Here is a 21365-nt window from a genome sequence, read left to right on the forward strand (position 1 = left end):
ACACTGTAATAATCTCCCATCCATAATTATTTAGGATGTTTTTCACATTTTATCTACCTCTAAACTGAAAATCAGAACAAGGAATATTTACACAAAACATGGATGGGGTAGCTTTACAATTATGTACATTATCTTCTCTTTTTCTCTTGACTTTTGTCTACCTAAAATCATCATTTTGTACATTATTTGTTATAAATCTTTACTCAAATTTAAATACAGATAAACTACATTGCCAATCTGAGGCCTATCCTATGTGATTTATTATTTTTTGTTAAACTATATAAATTAGTAAGGTCAAAGAACTTGCAAGGAGATCCACACAAAAACATTTCTCTGATGAAGAAGTGTCCCACAGATTGGAGCCATGTACACCAAAGATACATCAAGACCTTATTGGACATCATGGTTCTGCTTTCATATTTTAATCTTTTTTTTTTTTTTTTTTTTTTTTTTTTTCCCCATTTTTCCTCCTAACACACAGAGATAAGTGCTTGACAGGGTCTTTGGCGAACTCCAACCTCTCCATACATCATATTCCCCCTCCTCATACTGCTCTGTGCTCCGGAGCATCACAGACTGGTGACTGGATGAGGAACTGACTCACAGTGCTGTGGTTTGAACATATGCATTTAAGCAACAACGAAATATATGCAGCAGCAAAACTTTTTCTTGGCCCAAACACTCATACAGGGCTTCATCCAGACTACATGCTAACATTGACGGTGCCTTAATTTGTTCCAATCAGAGGAGCAATATATACCACATTTAATTTATTCTTTAACTCTTCATATTGAATTCTCTTCCTTCTTTTTATTACTTGATGGTATTCTGAATAATTCTCAAATCCGACCTTTTGTGGCCATGACTCCAAATTTCAGTGTTTTATTATGTACATCTCCCCTGAAAGCAGATAGCAGCTTCAGAGCCATATGCTCAATTTTCTTTTTACAAAATCGTCTCTTCTAAGGTGTATGTTAAAAGAGCAGCAAAAGCAATTAGACTTTTAGGAAATAAAAGAAGTATTATGGAGGGAAGAAGAAAATCAAACAAGCAAACAATGAATTCTTCCTTTCTTTGATGATGAAGTGGTGAATAGTGCAGAATCCTTTCTCTTCTCTTTGTGCTTTTGAAGCAACAAAAAGACAAAACATATGCTGAAAAAAAATATGCCTATGCGTTATTTCTGAAGACTTGGCAAAACAGTCAGCAAAAAGCATTCATAGAAGGGCACTGGGCCAGTACTTTGCTGCCATTTCGTTTCCCCATGGGGAAGCATCTTATTCTTTACTGAATAGGATATAATGCAAAACCCTACTGGGAACAGGTGACCAGTTTCTCTCTGGGAAAGAAGTGATATTTTACAATGCCTGTATTTGATTTTGGACATATTTGTGTGATTGTCAGCCCTCATTTTACATGAGCATGTAATAGGTCAATTTTTATTGTTGAAAAATTTCCAACACAGTATGGCTCCCTCATTAAGCCTCTGGGAAACCACACAATGCCTCTAGCAGAGTTTTTAAAAACAGAGCGCTAGGCTGTTATTATACACGTGTCATACATTTCAGAATAATTTCATAGTTCCTCAAGAAGAAAAAAATTAATCTTGACAATCTCAATGATGATTTTTTTTCTCTATCCAGTGGTGAAATACATCAGGTTCCCATAAAATGAAAGAAAGCGCACACAGTGCCAAGCGCTAATGACTAAGAGCAGCAAAGCTGTGTTAATGCACAGCCCAGCAACAGGACTGTGGCTTTATGTAGGGAGTAGGGCTTGACTGAGGGCTCTTTCTTTCCCCTTTCAAGATGAACAGAAATATTCCTGTGAGATCTCCTCCATCAGGCGTTATATCTGCCTGTACCCCAGCTCACACTGTATGCAGTTGACACACAATATCCAGTGCTTTGGAAGCAAGGAGTGATGCCAATGCCCACCTGAACCTTGGACAACATCTGGAGGGGCAACATCTGGAGGAACACCAGGCTCTGGGTGCTCAGTGGGCAGGAGATGGCTGGCACAGCCCCCTGCCCATCCGGCAGCACCCGCAGGCACACAGCTTCAACAGCCCCAAACAGGTCTCCAGAAGCAGCTCTGTGAAATGGCTGCCCTCACAAAACCAGCGATGGGGACTGAGAAAATCTTCCTGTGAATCAAGGCTCAGGTGAGGCAACAGCTTGCTGCAAATATCGGAGGTGGGACTGATAACAGCTACTTTAACAGTTATCCGACAATTCCAGTCATAAGGCTCTATTTTCACATCCTGAGATCTCTGCCAATTTTATCCTTTCAAGTTTTTTCTTTTGTTTGTTTTAAATAATTTTTAATGGTGTTTGCCTCATACCAATTTAATAATTTGAAGAAGAATCTTCAGTCAAAACACTTCATTCATTTCTGAGATGAGGTTAAAGGAACAGGTTGTGCTACCACAGATAAAAAAATTGCAGTGTCCTTCATTCCCATCAGCTCCTTCTCCCCAAAGGTAGGAACTCAGTGCAAGACCTGTCCTCCAAGTTAGGACAAGTTATACACACAGGGCAAAATTCAGAGTTCATACATACTCAACAGAAGCCTTTTCATTTTTAGCATCTGAATATTTCTGGAGATTCTTTTGTCATTAGAACTCTCAGAACACTTTCTGATTTGAGCGCTAATTAACAGATGCTGAAAAAAACATATCTGTGAGAGATATTTCAGCCTGGCCACACTGCCTTGTTGGAGTAGGAGATCTTCCTGCAGCTTTCAGCTCCAACCATGTTTTGATCTTGGAAGTTTCTTAGCATTTTAAAGCAGAAAATGATGTCTGCTGGTTGGAAAGAAAGTGGGAAAGGGAGGAACCTTAACCAAAAGTCTAAACCTTCTAATGAGAAGATACCAATTCAGCAGAATCTCACTCTCCAAAAAGCTGGAAAATGTGCAAAATTTCTCAAGATTGAAGTTGCCTCCAAAGTTTGACCGACACTATCCCAGATAACTTAAAGTCAGGAAACACGAAAGCAGATTCAAGGGCAGGAGGACAGTGTGTGAACTGGGACGGGGATGGTGGTGACACTGGGACCAGTGCAGAGAGTAAGGGAAGACTCTTTGGAGAAGTACTGAAAAGTGATGGGTAAGAGGGGACCATGATTGAACAATGCAGCATAGAAAAGGTGAAGAAAGGAAGACAGGATCTGTAACTGTGGCCTGGGAACACCAGTGGAGAAGTTCAGTTCCACAGACTCACGCATGACTCACAGAAGAGACCAGGGACACAAATAATCATTAAATACAACAGCCAAGCATGAACAACTCTCACATTGACTTCAGCCAGAATGGCAGCCTGCTGTGCTATCTGCTGCTCCACCTCATAAATCACATGAACAGTGCTTGAATGAAAAGGGCCTGCCCCAGAGGGCTGTGGGCACAGCCCAGAGCTGCTGGAGTTCAAGGAGTGTTTGGATAAAACCCTCAGACATAGGGTTTGAATTTTATGTGGTCCTGTGTGGATCTGGGAGTTGAAAGGAGTTCTCATGGGCCATCTCCAACTTCAGACATTCCATGATTCTAATGATGGATAAAAAATGTTCAGTCCATGACATTCAGTTCCGGTTAGGAACACATGGGCTAGGTGGATAGCTTCAGTTTATTTTACAAAAGCTGAGAAAATAGCTTGATGAAAACAGCAGTATTTCAGGAGAAATACCACAGAAGTATCAGCTGGTGCTCCCATGCCCTGCCCTTCTTTCTGCACAATGGCTGAGGCCTTACAGCCTTTTCAGAGAACGGTATTTCTGAGAATAGTGAGGACCCCTGCCCAACTTCCTACCCACCACACACTGTAGGAGACTGCTGAATGCACCCCTGAATGCTCAGCACATACACACTGCTGTGCTCTCCTTGAAGCATGCACACCAGCCAAGTGAGCGTGTACACCTGGTCCTGCCTCTGGGGAAGCAGCAGGGTGGTATTTCATTGTGGGGGAGGAAAGCAGTGCCGTCCCTTCCCTCTGCAGATTCCTTACTTCCCATGGCCGAGCGTGAGCTTGGTGCCCCATGGGATGGCAGCAGCATTGCCAGAGGCAATGCCACAGGCTGACATGGCTCTGGAAGCAGCCAGGGGAAGGGGGTTGGCAGACAGGCTGCTGGAAATGCACCACAGGTGGAGGGAGTAGCACAGCAGGAGAAACAAAGCAGGTTTGAATTGCGATAATTATCAGGTATTTCTAAGAAGCACAGGCTATTACAAACATCACATTTGTTGCCTTTTCAGTGTTACATGCTACACATTATATATAGTACTATTGAAATCTATTAATCTGTGTAAGCAATTGCATACTTGCCTTCTGTTCACTTCAGGGACCAAGTGTCTGTTCTGAGATGTGGATGTATTTTGTTTTTCTAAATACTTGAAATAGTGACAAGGTATCTAAACTGTAAAGGCAGAAAAACTGCTAGGAGGACAAAGGGGATCATCCCAAGAGATACATGGTGCTGATAAGTTGTACTGAATTTTGCTGGTCTCTGACATCAGCTAAATGCCATTTGAGAGGGCTGATATATACAGAAATTCAACTGAATTTGCAGCTCCTGTTGATAACAATCACCAAGTTTAAAAAGGAATAGATGTGCAATGCAGATATGACACAAAACAGCACAGGTGAAGGTTTAACAGAGTTCAAACATAGATTTAAAAAAAGACAAGAATCTTTGTAGCCCCCTGTATTGCTTATGAGAGTGAAGTCATACAGACTTTACTGCATGATGTATAAAACTGCAATTTTCTAGTCCGTGAAGAAAATAGAAAACAAGCTTGCTATGAGAAATGGGATCACAGCAAACAACATGCTTCCCAAAATGAGACTTTCCTCTGTGAAAGCAAGGAGATGGCTCTTAGAAAGGTCAAAACTTATTTTCTTGTAGTACTGTAATATTAGAGTATTGCATACCGGGGTCATGGTTGGAAACCTTCCATCAAATCTAGCAAAAGCTGCCAATGCCACAGAGCACGTAGAGCCAAGCAGAGCTTGACACCCCTGCAGCGCTCAGCAGTGGGAAAGCAACCTGAGGGCATACAACCACCTTATCTCACATGCTTGCATACAGACACTGACTCACTTGAAGGGCTCAAAAGAACAAGCTCCTGAGCAAACTAAAGGATTCACTGACAAGAACAGCAGGACACTCCACCCTCCAAAACTCATTTCTACTGCCTCACTGGAGATCCAGCATTTGCCTAAACTCTGCCCATGGCATTCCTGTAAGCACTAGGTACGTTACATGCCAGAAGGGTGACAACAGGCACACCAAATCTAACACCTTCTCCAGCCAGCACTCCTAAGCAACACCTCTCTGCCTAGCATTTAGCAACAGCTATGTTCACACCTCCTTAAAAACACCTGGTGTATCATGTGGTACTACCTCATACAAGGTGCTTCATGTTCTCCTGGCTGCAAAAGGCAGTAGCTCACAGAAGCTGAAGAAGAGTTTCCCTCCCTGCTCAAGTGGGTTCCTTCTTTCAGACAGCAGCCCTGGTGAAGCAGGCATTGGACCAGACAAAGCCCAGAGGCCCCTTCCAGCCTCAGCAATTCTGTGATCCGACACCAAGCACAGCCCCAAGTGTAAACCCATCCCAACACATCATACTGCCTTAGAGGGGCACAGTAACACTGAGCCTAGATCCTTAAAATACCTGACCGCCCTCTGAAATGTTAATTACAGATGAAATTGCTCAAAAGAAGAGAATGAGCTCAGATGCCTTATTTAAAGGCACAATGCTCAGACACTGCAATGACAAGCAATATATACTCAGGTAGAGTTTTCAAGGTGTGCACTACAAACAGTGTGCTGATGAAGGCATTTGTAAGTAAATAGTGGAGTGTATGTTGTTACAAGAATAAAGAATCTTTATGCAGATAATTCCCCTCAGAACTTTATTAGTAGAAATGAAGGAATTAAATAAATTGACAGAGACAGATATACTGACATTAAACTAACCTTTACTCAACAGGAATACTTTGCCTTCAAAAGTAACCCAAATCCAGTTACTCATTTACAAGTGAATTTCAAATACAAATGCCAGGCAGATACCTAAGGACAGTGTGAATCAGAGAGCTCCACCCCATCCAGCAAAAACAAAAGCAGAAAAAGCCATTGGATTCTTATACTGGTTCTGATTATCCCCATATAGGTAGGAGAAAGTAAAAAAGTCATTTCTGCATGGTGAAAGGCACAAACATAGGTGAGTGACAGAACTTGTACAAGAGAAAATGCTCCCACTTATGTAATGGCTTCCCACCCAGCAGCACACTGAGGTTCCAGCAGAAGCCTAGTGAACCTTCCTTGGCAGTGGGACTGATGGCAAACTCAGCAGCTCTTCTGACTTGTGATGACTCATCAATGGCTCTCTGCTTACCAACAGGGTTGGGAAGGAGGGAAGTAAATTGTGCTGCTTTTGCACCTCTAAACAATTTAACATCAGGACTGGTATTGCTTTGCAATACTTTACTGGCTTCAATGGTTCTTCCTAATATTCCATCAAACCTCCTTCCCTCAGTTTCTTCCCTAAATTGGTAATAAGCAACAGAGAACTGAAAACAGATTGCAGATGTGTGGCAAGGTGTCAGTAACATGGTATACAGAGACATCATTTGTCAACAATGCACAGGGAAGCCTATCAGCCCTGTGAAAGAACTATTTGCAGACACCACTTATAACATCCTTTCCAATGTTCCTAGCAAGACAGTGCTAATAACACCAGCAGCAATATGAACAAAGTTTATTCTTATATTCCTAAACTACAAAGGATTGGTCAAATTCTTTAAAGCATCTGAGATGCTTCAGAGCCCACATTTCTCCAGGAATGAAGAGTTCAGTACTAAGACCAACATTGTGTCAACAGCCACAGATGTCCAAAACAGGTGAGTCCAAAATCAGACAGAAGAGCCTGAGTTCTCATGCATCAAAATCCCTTGCTTAAACTTCTGTGACAAAAAATACCTGAAGATCTGTTTCTGACTATATCCAAAGCCACCAGAAACATGGCCAGGCTGAGCAGTGAGGTGCTTCATTCCAGCTGGCATGGAAAAAGCAAATACACCAGCACAGCCCAGAGAGCTGACAGGAGAGATCAGGCCAGCCGCTGCCAGGGGAGCCTGTTTCTTAGCCAGCAGATGGGTAATTAAGGCTCTCATTTAGGAAAGAGGATTCAAACTAGAATTTACCAAGTGGATATCCTAAAACATATTACACCCCACTGTTAGTGTGGTCCAACCACTGCCCCTGATCTGCAAACACTGCATGCTGTATTGGAAAAATTCCTATTGGCGGCCACAGAGAAAGGCTTGTTTTCTATTCCTGTGTAGGGACAGCCTTGTTAAGAAGAAGGAGATCGAGGTTTCAGTCAGTGGACCAGTGAATACGTGCTACTGCTATATACAGCTCCTGAGAACATCACATCTATTTATGTCACCCTGTTTAGCCTGTAAATCTCACCCTAATGTAGATGTCTAAAACAGACCAGATGAATCACACTCAAGAAAAGCCTCTCTCTCTCCAACTGTAAAGGGAACCTAGACTGTAAAGCTCAGCTCTAGATGCCAGCTCTGAAGATGCCTGACTGAGATGAATCCCACTGAGAGCCACACACAGAGGGTAACTTAATTACCCAACATCTATTCATATGTCCAACTATTGCCCAGAAGAATGGGAGCCCAAGTAGCACCCCCATGCCCAGAGCTCACCCGAGGACACCAGTGTCAATGACTATCTTTATCTTCATTCTGGTGCTATGCCAATATCAGCAATGCTTAGCAACTGCACAAGCTCCAAAGCATATCAGCAAACACTAATACTTCATCTGATAGCTCTCAGAGCTCTGAACAATATTAATGATGTCGGGGCAGCAAAAGGAATAATCTGGATGTGAAGCAAAATCCATTTAACAAAAGCATACATCAGCTATGAGGTCTCTAAAAATGGTGTCTGGCAGAAGTTGGCAACAGTCAAAATGGAAACACTGACTTATACTGCGTGCTATAACCAAAACAAGGACTGTCTAAGTACTATTTTCTGTAAGACTTAATGAGAATGGTCACGTATAGTTCTAGTTCAACACAAAAATCAATCTATTATTTGTTAAAATGCACCTCTGCACAACAAAATGTTAATATGAGAGTTTATAGGATGACATAACAGCCAGCCACATACACTGCAACCGTATGTGAATGATGGCTGGACTTAAATAATTATGACATGTATTTTGCCAGTCATAACACATTATTTCTGTTACCTAGTGCTCCAGTGGCAGCTGGGAAGCTCACCAGGATCGTTCCTAGACATCCTGACCTACAAAGGGTGACACTGGTCAGGAGCTGAGCCCAGGCTGCTCCCAGGGCAGAGGTGGCGCATAGAACCAGTGGCCACAGGCAGCCTCTTTGGAGCAGCCAACTAAAAGCCACTGCTTTGAGTCCTTCAAATGTTGAAAGTGGCTTGATGATTCTAAAAATATAAATTAGTTTCTAAAAAATTCTCCTTCCGGCTTTCAATGTGAAACTAGTTTTTCAGTAGAATTACAGGAACAGAAGGACAATTCTTCACCGACACCTAATTATGTCCATGGGAATAGTAACAACAGACTTCCAATGACACTGGTGCAGTTTGTGTAGGCAAAAACCAGTCAAATACGCTAATCAAGATAAATATTCTTGAGATGATGACACCTTGTGCATAACAAACGCCAGATCTATGTTGGAAGAGTTCTGTGCCCTTATTCAGCAACCACTTATCTCTTTAGCAAGCTCTGAATTCAGATTTTGTCATGATCCTACAAAACATGCCAACATAAGGTTTTTCTTAAAAATGCATTAAAAATATATTTATTTATTACCTTAGCTTGAGAATTTTGACCTCTGTTTTGAAGCAGAACCTTATTTTTCATGCCTTTCAAGTTTATGAGGTTGCCTGTTTGATACTCACACATGAAAATTTCATATTGTTGGCTGTGCTCTCAATAAATTATTTAAAAGGTCTGAATATTACTGCAGCATTCAGATTTTCAGAGAGTTTTGTAAATCCCTTTATTCTGCCATTCTCAAAAGAAAAAACAACCATTCAATACACAACTAATATTAGCATTAAAAAATACATTAAAAATTAAGGTTTGTTTGAGAGAGAGTGAGTATTCTTTTCTAATGGGAATTTGTTATAACTCAGTGGTGTCTGAGCATTTGCAAGAATTTCCTTCTTAATTTTAGCTAAGGAGGCACACCAACCAAAACCAAGCTGTTGAACATGTTTACCTTAGGCTAAAAGAATACAAATCTTCATATAGACACACAAATTATGATTATCATAAGCAAATAACAGGGAAGTGCATGGGTCTGAATGACACTGGAGAATTAGGAAATATCTTTGAATTAAAATATACGCATGCAATGTCCTTTCTTAAATACTCATCTGCAATATAAAGTGTAACCACAGATAAATATGACAGAGCTCTATCTTATCCTGAAAAAAAATTCTCTGTACATAGTCTCCTCCAATTACATACTCATATGGATTTAAAAGCAATAAAACACCAACTTCATCCTTGTTTTAGAACTTTGTTATCCTGCCCAGAGACATCAAAACCTTAGACATAACCTTCCTCTTAAGGCCTGCTTGCAACTCTTAAAGCATGTAAATAATATTTATGCAAGTCCTAGTATACTGAAACATTATATTGGCACATCATAACATTAAATAACTGTTGTCTGGTGCCAGCGAAAATGTGGCAGTGGATGCAAATCCACGAAAACTCTTCCAGCCATTTTTAATTTTGTCCAGCACCAGGTTTCTGGAAGACACTCTGCAGAACAGAAGTTCTGAATGTCAGTATATCCTTAGCCAGTGTGAAAAACCAAAGTTGGATGCCAGAGTTCACTTCAGCTGCATGAAGAGGGGTGACGTTGAGGTACTCTGAGGAGAACACAGAAAGGCAGCAAGTACAGAACAGGCCATCTGGCCATGCAGGGTTTCGGTATGGACACTGTATGGTATCACAAATGGCATCTTTATTTTTTGGGAGATGAACTATCTCACAGAGCTGGCCAAAAGTCCCTTCCAGCTTGTTGTTCTTGCCTCATCCAGCTGGCTGCTGGTACTTGTGGAGAAGTACAAGTATGGCCTCAAGTTGTGCCAGGGCAAGTTTAGGTTGGATGTTAGGAAACACTTCTTTACAGAAAAGGTAGTTAAGTACCGGAACAGGCTCCACAGGGAGGTGGTTGAATCGCCATCCCTGGATGTGTTTAAGAGCTGTTTGGATGTGGTGCTCAGAGATATGATTTAGCAGAGGGTTGTTAGAGTTAGGGTACTATGGTTAGGCTGCAGTTGGACTTGATGATCTCCAAGGTCTTTTCCAACTTGGGTAATTCTATGATTCTACGATTAAACATGGCAAGCAGAGAACAAGCCCTGCATCCCCTCCATGTATGCTCCCATCCCTTGGTAAGTGGGTTGTGATGTGTTAAAGTCACTAAGAAACCATCAAACTGTTCACTTAAATAACTGTATTTGTACTTTCACAGCTACAGATAGCAAGGAGCTCCATTATTTAGCTATGCAATACATGAAGATGTTTTCCCCTTCCTTTTTCATGCTCTCTGATCTTTAAATTCCCACAATTTCAGTAACAGCAAAATGTTTTCATTCTATCAGCAGTGTTTAACACTCATGGATGCCTTTTCTTTAACCATTTCTTTTCATAAGTTGAAGAAACTGCAGTTCCATATGACATGGAAAGTTGCTCCTTCTCTCCCAGCTCTTAGTGTTAGGCAAGTAGATCTTCCCATAACAGCAAAATGTGAGCATATAATTTATTCCTTTTCTCATCATTCTGAAGATTTTACTTTCTTTTTTGTTTTTTTACTCATGCTCAGCACTGAGGTGACATGTTTTGAGATTCACTCTCAGAATCCTATCCCATGTGCTCAGCACTATTTTTCACCATGTCCTCATAATTTTTGCAGTCACAGCAAGCTTTATGTCTGAGAGCCATGGGCAGTGTGGTACGTAATGCTGTTACCTTGCTACTAAGCTCCCATAATCACTTTGACCACACTTGTTTCAGATACCAGAGGCCATGACGAGGACAGTTCTGACATAAGCCTCACTTCTCTCTCCTCACACAGGATTCCTTGAGTGCAATAACCCAGGTGAGACCTGGCGTACTGTTACAATTAGATTATCAACAAGCCACAGAGACAGCATTTCTGTTTATCTTCTTTAAAAGAGAGTAATGACTGAAACACAGTGAGTTGCTGAGATTCATAAGCATGAGTAGGACCAAAATACGTGATGTTGATTATTAAGGGAAGTGGGTACAAGAGTTAAAAAATATAATTTTATATGTGATTCATACAACAAAGTAACTCCACTTATGCAGAATCTCCCACTCAGTTGATTGAGAATGCTATTTAAGGAGGACAAATAAAAGCTAGACAGTCCCCACCTGCACCTATAGACAGGAACAATACTACAGAACAACCTAGAGGTTGATTGGCATTTTAACTTAGCATAGACAGGATGAAGCAAATGCAGATTCACAAAGGGAAAAGATATATCATAGTACTAGACTATGGTATTTTTACTGATTTTTGGCATACAAGTGATGGAGTGTAACAAACAATTACATAATCCTTTGACTATATATGGCACATTAATTTTTCCAGATCAAATCAATTAAAAATATTTACTTTTAGAAGTTCAAATCAGAAAAGTACTGAGAAGAATCTGAAACATAACAAATGATTATTAGTACCTTGACACTTAAAAACATATCTAAATGAAAATTGGGTCAAAGTGACAAAAATAATGTGATTAAGAAATAAAATTCCTAAGATGAGAGCAATATTAAAGCTCAGTGGCATCTGTTTCTCTTATCTTTATGGATATGTGGCTAAATGGGTCAGAGGCAGACATGATGACAGTAATACAATACATGTGCCTGTCCCTCACGGTATAAGTCACAACATGGCTTGCTGGGCATGCCAAGCAATTAATGGCTGCCCAATGAATGGTAGGACTGTAGGTATATCATTTTACAGTGGGTGGTTTGTTCTTTGTGTTAGGTTTGTTATAATGGTCAACCACTGAGCAAGAAAGAATGAGGGCCAGAACAGCAGAGCTGTGGCAGGTTGTGATTAGGAAGCAGTTGGCTGGGCTCTGGGGGAAGTCCACAAAGTGCCTTTTTCCTCTAGTTTGCTTGGGCAAAGGGTTGGATCTGAAGATAAAAGGGGTCCCTCCCAGGCTCCTGTTTCTAGACAGTTTCTAACAGATGTTTTAGAACCTTTAAACACTCAAAATCCTGAGCCCAGCACTCTGAAAAAGTAACCAGTCAAGAAAATAAAGTGCAACATGACAACTTTTGTTGGACGAATTTGTCATTATCATTTAGTTGTTTGCTAAATACTTTACATACACAGCTAATTCCCAAATTGTCATTTTACATTCTTAAAAACAACAACAACAAAAGTAAAAAATAATGGCACAAGCTGGTTCTTGTCCCTGTTGTACACAACCATTCTGTGTACCACCCGTACAAATTCCCCAAGCAACTAACAGATTTTTAACAAATCAGTTCATGCTCTCTTTCCATGCTGAAATTCTTTTTGCTCTGCGCATCCCTGTGAAACAGATAAGTATTCACAGCCATGTCCCTGCTATGACTCATATCTTGTTAGAACAGAGACAGGCTCTTGGCTCTGTGGAAGAAAATTCCCACAGCCGCCTGGCTTGGTTTTCTGCATGCCTGCAGCTCCCCGGGTTGTGCCACTGAGGTCTTCATGTCCCACAGGAGACAATTACTAAGAAGTACTTCCAGAATAAGTGATGTTCTGCATATTATTACAGGAGAACAGCAAGGGCTGAAGCCATAAATAAGCCAACCCTAACATTCCAGTGTAACCTTGGTAGTTTTCCTGCAACAAATCAGCTGCAAGGTAGTATGTTATAATGATATTACTCAGAGTCACACGTTTTAGGTGGTAACATGACTCAGAGGGGTTGAATGGAACTATGGTATACCTCAGTTTTAAAGGCTTGGTATAAAGCGTGTTCTTTGACAGTAGACAATTTGAGGATGACTCTGACAAATGTGGGAAATGGGTGGGACGTCCTCTGTTACCACACTGACCAATGGATATTTGAGATTAAAAACTTCATTCTTCCAATCAGTCTGAAAAAGCTCAATAAGCACACCTATTCAAAGTCAGCTATCGGTCAAACTCAGATGTATGGCTACCACAGGTGCTCTCCTAGAGGAGCGGTGATTCACGAGAGAAGAAACTGAATTGCCAAGATAACTGGTCTCCTAAGCAAGGAGCCAAGATAGCTAAGAGCCACAAGGGCTAGCAGAGTTGTGCCAGAAAAAAAACCCCACAAACGCTAACAGATTTTTGCTTTCCTAGCCTTTCTTCTGTTTGCCAATGAAAATTGTATCAGTAGAGAGAGCTTATTCTTTAATGAGTAACAGTTCTTCCTCAAACGTGGCAAAGTTCTTCTTTGCTCCTTGTTCCATTTAAGTGATATCTCTTTGCACTATTAAATAACCATTACAAAAAGCTCCCAGGGACATCAGCCACTCACAGCCAGACAAGTGGTAATGCAGGCATACAGGTCCTCATCTTAGCCAAATGTTGACATCCTTCCAATCCTCCATCCCAATGTAAAAACATAAAAAGCCATTGCAATCATTATCATCTCAGGGATTATTAGGGTTCAGATAGGGTAACCACTGTGCTGCAGTGACTCTAAGCCCCAACATCTCTTTTTATAAAACAACTACACTGCTTAGGTAGAAGGGGAGAAAATAGCAGTCTAAACATAATAGCTTTAAGGGGAGGCTCAGATTGAACATTAGGAAAAATGTATTCTCTGAAAGAGTGGTGAGGTATTGTCACAGGCTGCCCAGAGGCAGAGGATTTACCATCCCTGGAGGTGTTCAGGAAACTGTGTGGATGTGACAGTGAGGGACGTGGTTAGTGAGCATGGCCAGGATGGGCTCATGGTTGGACTAGATGACCTCAGAGGCCTTCTATAACCTTAATGATTCTGTGATCTCAATGAACCAAAAAGAAATACCCTGCCATGCTTTCATCAGCAAATTCTGAGCAACTTATCAGTAGGAACAGATTGAATACGGAAGAGGATCCAGTCTCCCCAGTCTTTGCTCAGTAAACAAGTTCTCTTTGAATTTGTATTACCTTGAGTAAAATCAGAGAAATTTTCTACTTATATGAAGGCCGTTTTTACCACAGATACCTGAGGCTGGACCATTAGAGGAGCCACGTTTTGAGAAAAAAAAAACAGCAGAAATCCCTGGGACATCTTCAAAGTGTCCTAATTCAATAGTTAAAGTGCGCAGAAACGGCAGACCATTAAAAGTAGTTAGCTCTTTGATCTGTGAAATAGTATATTTATCTATAATTAATTCCTTCATAGATATAAGTAGCCTGAATACTGGAAGCTACAAATTCAATATTTTCTTCCACTTTTGTCTTTGAAATTCTCCAATTGATTAAAGGAATAACTGACATATGACTAATCCTCTCAGTGCTGCACAAGGAAGGATGAGGAAGGAGAATCAGATAAGCAGAGGTTGGTGTAGAAAGAGATATCTGGATCTGAGCACGGCCAATTCACCAGTTGGGATCCTCTCTACAATTTACATGCAAAATGTAATAAATACTAACAGTCCTCTGAAATAGATTTCAAAAAAATAAGGTGTTCCAGTAATCCTCAAAGACAAATGCATCCTTCTACCTAAACAATCCAAGAATTTGGACTTTGCACTTTTGATAAATAAAACTTGTCCATAAACATTAGCAATAATTATGGGAATACCAATACTATTTCAACATTTATTATCTTAGCTATGTAGAATTGAAATACTGAAGGGTTTTTAAAAGACTGAAGTGTTTAAAGACTCATAAATGATAAAGCGTTCTTATTTGGTTCCATGGAAGTTGGATACTTTGATCTTTCAAAGTATTATTTCAGCTTGGCAATCAATATTTCAGGTTGTTTTGTTTTGTTTTTTAACCAAACAAAAAACCCTCAGGTTTAATATGTATCAACATTTAACTGTTCTTTCCAAACATTTTGTACTGACTCCCCCCACCTCTACCACTGCGTATCATGCTTTACAGTCTAGTTAATGTGTCCAACTGACTGAAAGCATAAAAGCAGCAAGATCCTCATTGCAGCCTTCGTATTACTGTGTGCCAAAGCAAGATAATGCAATTTAAACTTGAAGTTCTAAAGAACAAAATAACTATATTTTTAATGAAAAAATATTTTTACTTGAGTCAAATTCTCCCTTTCAAAAGCTATTTTACAAATAAAAAAAAAAAAAACTGATTTTTTTTTTCCTCCACTAGAAGTTTTCACTCTACAAAAACTGTATATTCTGATATAAATTATTCCTGCTGGAGCTGGTTTTATTTCATTTCTTAGAGGGCACGTATACACTTTTTTCTTCACTGTAATAACTCTTTTTTCCTCTTCTATGCCTGACATATTTTTCCTTATTGCCAACAATCAAATAAACATGACTAAACACAGCTTTCCTGTGAGCCCACTTGCAAAAGTAGGTTGGGCAAGGTATTCATTTTGCTGTTTATATTAGCCTATTGAAAACCAAGAGGAGTTGGCACTTTCTCAAGTCCAGAAGAATAAAGTCAAAATGAAAGTGAGCTGTCATTGGCAAGATCACTGAGCAGACTTGTGTAGAGCTGCAGGGTTCACCTCAGAGTTCTAGAGGCACCCTTCTCCAAATTTCCTGGCAAAGATTTAAGCTATGTGTTTTATAGTATGCTTTGGGCTACTACTACACCAAAAGACAGCTTCTAAAGATGTGAACCATACCCTTGTCCTTGTCTTTAAGATGGAGAGTATGCAGTCTCTGTTAGTAATGAGAAGCATACTCTGTGGAGTAGTTAGATTACACCTAACTACTTCAGAAACCATTGACAGCAGAATAACCCATGGATGTGATTTAAGCAAGGAATCTTGCGACTGGTATTTATGAATGCAGAGTAGCCTATCAACCTGTAACATTTCTTATGCTTATTCTCTTCTCCATTAAGCTTCATGTTTGCTTTTTGCAGCAGCCAGAATTATGCACTGCGCAGGAGAGAGGCTCTCTTCAAAAGTAAAATAAAAAAGCCTGCATCAAAGCAAGATTCCTACCTTGGACCACAGAAAATCACTCAGCCAGGCTGTTATTATACTCAAGGCATTCTCAGACAGCTGAGCCTCATTATAGGCAACAGAGCTTTGGCCATTAACTTTGTAGAGAGCATGATAAAGCATTAAATGCAATGAAGATAATTTAAAGCATGTTAAGCAAGAAAATGAAACAGTATAGAATATTGCTAGTGCTGTATGCTAGGCATGCTTTCCATGGAAGCTGGAAGATTGGCAGCTCAAAGCTCAGCATTGGGACAGTCTCTCCTATGGGTTTTTGCTTACCTTCCAGCCCAGCAGAAGGAGAAACTGCTAACAGGGTGAAGCATCAGGAAAAAGTTGGCAGATTTAGGGTTTTGTGGGCCAGAAAGAACAAGGATGCCCTGTGAGGGCATGGCATCTACTCCACAACCCCCTGCTGATTCCCTCTGCCATTTGTTCTGCAAAAGAACAAACAAGCAGGGCAGAAACTTTCACAGAAACTGAACAGTAAGCAATATTCAGCTTTATAATGTAAAACTCAACCTGACCAATGCCACTTTCAGCCCCACCAGCTGGCAAGGCTGCACTATGAATTCATTTCCCAGGACTCTGGACACAGTAAGTCTGATTTCTTTGGGGTGACAGATTATTCACGTGTGGCATAACCAAACTTAATAAACAGAATCCTTTTAGAAAATTCTGAATTTTTTCATAGTTTTAGAAAAGAAACTCTCCATCATCAGTTGCTTGTCTTGTGTACCACTACAGCTATGTTTTGGGATTCACCTCAGGCTCAGCAGCCCATTCCAACAGGCCTGTCAGGACTATCTCACCTTTCCCAAAGATTCTAAGACTGTCCTTGAGATCTTTAGTTTAATTTATTCATTATAAAATAGCACATCTCCAAGCCAATTCAAGTTAAACCTCAGACTAACTCCAGGAGTGGCTTAGTCCCAGTCATCCCTCAACATATTTCTGCATTTCTACAGACATACATTATTCTTTGAAAGACAGAATTTCAACCTTCAGCCTCCTGAGCTTGTGCAAGTTCCAGCTTGAGTGTATTATCGTGAAAGGTTCTCTCAAAGACCTTTGACAACCACTCCAAGACTTTAAGTGATTAGTTCTGAAGTAGGTTTTATGAAAGAATGAACAATAACAGCAGAAGGTCCAGACATTAATATTAACCTGTAATAAAAAGAACGATGTTTAAACGATTCCTAGAAATAAAAGATGAGTACCCAGTCCTGCAGTGCTGCAAGAGCCACATAGCTTAAATTACATCCAATCAGGCAAAATGCAGATATTAAACATTTATGAGCAGCTCTGATATATTCTGAATTAATCAGTTCTGCACATTTAAAAGTTTTAATATTTAATGCCACTACCTCAACAGTCCTGCAGAAATATTAAACTTTTTAGAAGTCCTTTACAAGGAATAGCCATAACATCTGAATTGGTGTTGTAGGGTTTGCATTAGGCTGCGTTCTGTGGAAGAACCATGATTATAACATATTGAAACGCAACTGAAATTCTCAACACTTCCACCACATCATGAAACAGGAATAAGGGCAGTCATAATGAAAATAACAATTACTAAGCTAGGGGTAAGTACATCTGGAATCTGATTAAGTCTCCTAGGCATGATGGATTACTCATGAAGGCTTACTAATATCATACTCCCATGAAATCGCTCAGATGAGTATAAATGGCACGCTAAAGGCATTTCAGATATTGCAGAGTATTAGTGTTAGTGTGTTAGTGTAGTAAATCTTCTCAAAAACACCAGCTGTGGTAAGCAAAAATATTTATAGATATTTACCCAACCACAAATTCCCTGACTGTAAGGAGCGAGCACAATGAAATCTGTCTTCACTTCCAGCAATGGGAGTAATTTTAAAAACAATATGGGAGATGTTTTAGTCACTTGCCTGTAGTTTTAAAATAAAGTGCTTAAAACGTTAAAATTGGAAAGGCAGACAAAGACTTTACCTAGAAAAGGCTGAGACATAAAATGCTGATTCAATTACTGAGATGCATGTTTTGATCATAAAATTTAATTATGAGATTTCCTGCCTATTCTCAATGAATAAAATCAAAATTCCTTGGTAAAATCCTACTTAAAAGAAAAAATGATAACAACCACCCCACACTACAAAACTCGATGCTGGATAGAAATTGTAGGAGGATGGCAAAGCCTACGCTCATTTTCCTATCACTTTGAACTATGTATGACTAGAAAGAGAAACTCTGACTTGGACTTGAAAAGGTAAGAAATTGCTTTAAGAAATAGATCATTAATAGATTACAAACCACAGGGACAGCAGCCATCTAGGTGTTGAACTGAATCATCCAGAAGATTTCCCTAACATCAAATGTATATTAGAATGGCTTATGTTGGAAGGAGCCTTAAAAATCATTGAGCCCCAACCCCTTCTGTGGACAGGGTTAGTGCCCACTAGATCAAGCTGTCCAGGGTCGCATCCAACCTGGCCAAACATCCGCCACCTTTTTTTACCCTGACTGTAGCGGTCCCAGAATGGGAAACTCAGTGCATTCCACATAAACCCTTTAGGGGGACACTCTTGAGCAGGGACAATTTGAATCACTCCAACATAACATCTAGTATTGTAAAGATAAATTAAAGAAACAAACATCCCAAAGCTTCCAGAAGTAGTTGTTTTATGAAAAAAAAAAAAATCCCTATATATGAATGTCATTATATTTCTCCTACATACACCTTCATTTTCTATTTATTTATTTTTCCAATAGGTAGAAGAAACATGCTGCAAAATTGACCAAAGTAAAGACCTTCTTGACTGAATATTTTGCTAACAATGTCAGGGAAATTATTCGTCCCCTTGAAATATGGGGAAAAGTGGTTTGATTAGAACTGAGAGAAAAATACTCAGATAATTTCCTTACATAATTGTTTAACAATCTGTTCAGATTTAATAATGGCAAAATGATACCTAAACAAACAAAAAAAACCACACATGAAACCAAACAAACCTGAAGGCAATAAAAGCCAAATGTACTAAAATGAAGTGCACTGAGACATAGCCCTTCAAGATCAATAGGATGGTTGCTGTGAGCAATGGTTTTGTGCCTTCACAGGCAAATCATGAAGGTAGCAAAGGGATGGCAAGGAGTTCCTAAGCACTCTTCTAAGGCTGAGGATCTTGTGGGAATTGTAGCTGCTACAGTTTCTGAGAGCTTAAGAGAGCAGTCCTGCCACCTGCAAAATGGTAGTGAAAAGCTTACAGAAAAATATAAAGATAGGAAGCGTGATTGCAAAGGTAAAACAGCAGATGTAGAAAATGTTAGCAGGGAAAAGCTGTAGGAAGACCGCTCTTACTCTTGTCCCAGCACAATGGTCTTACATTTCAGGAAGAAGCAGCAGATAGTTCTTTGTCAGCAATCAGGATTCACTCTCCAAAGCAATAATTACATGTAGGAAATTACATTGCAGCTGGTCACATTACACTGATAAGCTGCAGGAAAAAAATAAAAAAATAAAAAAATGGAGAAGCAGCTTTTCTGCAAAGCACAGAAAGTTAAAATAAGTACTCTGGGTATCATAGCAGGTTCAGCATGCCTTCCCCATAAGAATGACTAACATCTAGGGGAAGTGAATGCAAAGGCAGGGAAAGCACATCTTCCACAAATACAGAAACCCTCAGCAATTTGCATTGATGAGCACTGATTTATACTTGCCATGTTGGGGGCAGCACAGGCAGCCCTCCTTCACCTAGATGATACCCAAAAGATACTACTGGGAGAGATCAAACAAGGGAGAGTGGGGAATAAGTGACATGTACATTTCTAAGTTAATATTGTAATAAATACCATACATGCAGTGCAACGAAGCTGTGACATTTAAGTGATTTACACACAACTTTGTCTCTTTCTTGCAAAGCAAATTCCTTCAAACTTATCACAAATGTAATTACAAAAGGGAGGAAACCAGCAGGTCCCTGTGGGTAATCTGTGAGGTACACACAAGCAGAACTGAGCCGAAAAGCAGACAAAATTGAAAATACTGTTTTGAAACATGTTTTTCTTTCATCAACAATCTGTTTCAAAAGAACCAGTAATTATAACATAGCCGTACATAAGTCTGCCAAACACCTGTGCACCATTTTAATGAAAGCAAACCTTTAAAAAAAAAAAAAAAACACTGATCAAAAAGGTAATATTATTGGTAAGTTATAAGCAAACTCAAAAGGATATTTGAAATGAAGCCGTCCTCTCAGCTGAAGCTAGAGAACTGCCTGGATTCTTCTGTGCTATATAGGGGGCCAAAGAAATAATACCAGTGGTGTAATTGTAAAGCACATCGGAAAGGCAGGTGCCATAGTTCATTGTTATGCTAAAATACTCCCCACAATCTTCTATAGCAATTGCAGCTGTCTTTCTTTTACCAGTGTGTAATAATTATCCATCTGATTAGCAAATGTAACCACCTGCAGTCAACTGGTTTACCAGTTGTGCAACTCCTAAGGACGAAATACCTTTAAAAACAGACAATTTGACACTTTATTACATTGCTAAAACTATAATACACTTTAAAAGTTTTGTCTATATGTTGATAGAAAGAACATTTCAAATGGTGTGGAATCATTTTTACTGTGATAAAAAAAGTGCTCAGAAAATGATTTTGCCAAACATAAGGAGGAAGACCAACAGTATTTTGGGGTGCATTAAGAAGAGTGTGGCCAGCAAGTCCAAGGGAAGTGATCTTCCCCCTCTACTCTGTGCTGGCCACACCACATCTGAAATACTGCATCCAGTTGTAGGCTACCCAGTTCAAAAAAAAAGCCAACAACAGGGATCTCTTAGAAAAAGTCCAGCAAAGGTCAAGATTATTAAGGGCCTGGAGCACCTCCTGTACACAGAAAGGCTGCCAGACCTGGAGCTGTTCAGTCTGGAGGAGACTGAGAAGGGATCTCACTGCTCTTTATAAATGTCCAAAGTATGGGAGTCAAGTCAATGGAGGCAGACTTGCTTCAGCAATGAGCAACAGTAGAACAAGGAGCAATGGGCAGAATATGGAACAGAGGAAATTCCATACTCACACAAGGAATAACTTCTTCGCTGACAGAGTGACAGAACATTGGAACAGGCTGCCCAGTGTGGTCATGGAGTCTCCTTCTCTAGGGATGAATGGCTGCCTACACGTGC

The 21365-nt window shown here is 40.0% G+C and overlaps 1 protein-coding gene across 2 annotated transcripts in view; it reads right to left on the reverse strand.

Moving 5' to 3' along the window:
- Positions 1-21365, reverse strand: part of RELN (reelin) — a 261236-nt gene that overhangs the window by 219893 nt on the left and 19978 nt on the right. The gene's annotated exons all lie outside the window — the stretch shown is intronic.

Source organism: Excalfactoria chinensis, chromosome 1 (assembly GCF_039878825.1).
Source record: "Excalfactoria chinensis isolate bCotChi1 chromosome 1, bCotChi1.hap2, whole genome shotgun sequence".
Taxonomy (NCBI): Eukaryota; Metazoa; Chordata; class Aves; order Galliformes; family Phasianidae; genus Excalfactoria; species Excalfactoria chinensis.